Consider the following 1236-nt stretch of genomic DNA (forward strand, 5'->3'; position numbering starts at 1 on the left):
CAGTTCGGAGGACGGCATGGTGAAGACTCACATGCCTATCTATGAAGCTTCATTGAAATTTGTAACACTTTTGTGTTCCCTAATATCTCCGCTGAAGAAGTTTGACTCACGCTATTTCCATTTTCACTATGCGATAAAGCAAGAAAATGGGCAAACTCCCTCAAACCAGGAGAGATAACTTCATGGGAGCATATTGTAGAGAAGTTTATGAAGAAGTATTTCTCTTTTACAGAGAATGCTAGAAGTAGTAAGTTAATCACAAATTTTGAACAAGAAGAAGATGAATCGCTCAGTGACGCATGGGCGAGGTTCAAGAGATTAGTACGCGACTGCCCGCACAATGGATTTCTGGATTGCCTCCAATTGGAGATTTTCTATCATGGACTAAATCTTGCATCGTAGACAGCACCAATGTGGTAGCAGCAGAAGGTCTGCTGGACAAGACTTATGATGAGGCAAAGAACATTCTTGATCGCATATCGAAAACCATGAAGATTGGCAAGAAAGCGATCAGAGAGCAGAACTCAGAGAAGGTAACGCAAATAATGGTGCCATCGTATCTTTGAAAAATCAGATGAATGCAATGATAAATTTGTTACAGGGCATCGCAATAAACAATCCCGAAGCGCAAAGAGGGCAAGTCAATGTGATAGAACAGACAAGCAGCAGCTGTGCTATATGTGGAGAATCACATTCGGTTGAAGAATGTCCACGAAACCCATAGTCAATCTACTTTGTCAAGAACAACCCTTTTTCAAACACGTACAACCCCGGGTGGCGAAACCACCTAATTTTGCTTGGAAAAATAACCAACAACAAGGCTATCAACCTACGGCGCAAAAAGAAGGACCACCAGGATTTTTCCAAAGAACTAACGGTCAACTTCAACAACAAGCTAGCAGCTTTCAAACACCGCGATCATTCTCTCTGGAGAACCTGTTAAAACAGTACATTGAAAAGAATGAGACGGTTCTCTAGAATCAGGCGACTTCCATCCACAATCTAGAAATCCAAATAGGACAGATTATAGGAAAGCTGAAAAACAGACCGCAGGGAACACTGCCAAGCTCAACTGAGTTCCCACGCAACTCGGGGAACACAAGGAAAGAACATTGCCAAGCAGTCACCCTGAGAAGTGGGAAGGCAATTGTGGAAGTTAGGAAGGAGCCTAGCAGGACCAATTCAAATGCGATGGAATCAAAGAACCCGTTGATGCAAACTGAGTCAAAAGAGCTC

The 1236-nt window shown here is 42.8% G+C and overlaps 1 non-coding gene across 1 annotated transcript; it reads right to left on the minus strand.

The window, feature by feature from the left end:
• Positions 1–240: 240 nt before the first annotated feature.
• On the minus strand, positions 241–347 carry LOC120092294 (small nucleolar RNA R71). The gene has a single exon (XR_005486001.1). It is a non-coding gene; the product is annotated as a small nucleolar RNA R71 (small nucleolar RNA).
• Positions 348–1236: the final 889 nt, after the last annotated feature.

Source organism: Benincasa hispida, chromosome 11 (genome assembly GCF_027475165.1).
Source record: "Benincasa hispida cultivar pf3 chromosome 11, pf3_genome.v1.1, whole genome shotgun sequence".
Taxonomy (NCBI): Eukaryota; Viridiplantae; Streptophyta; class Magnoliopsida; order Cucurbitales; family Cucurbitaceae; genus Benincasa; species Benincasa hispida.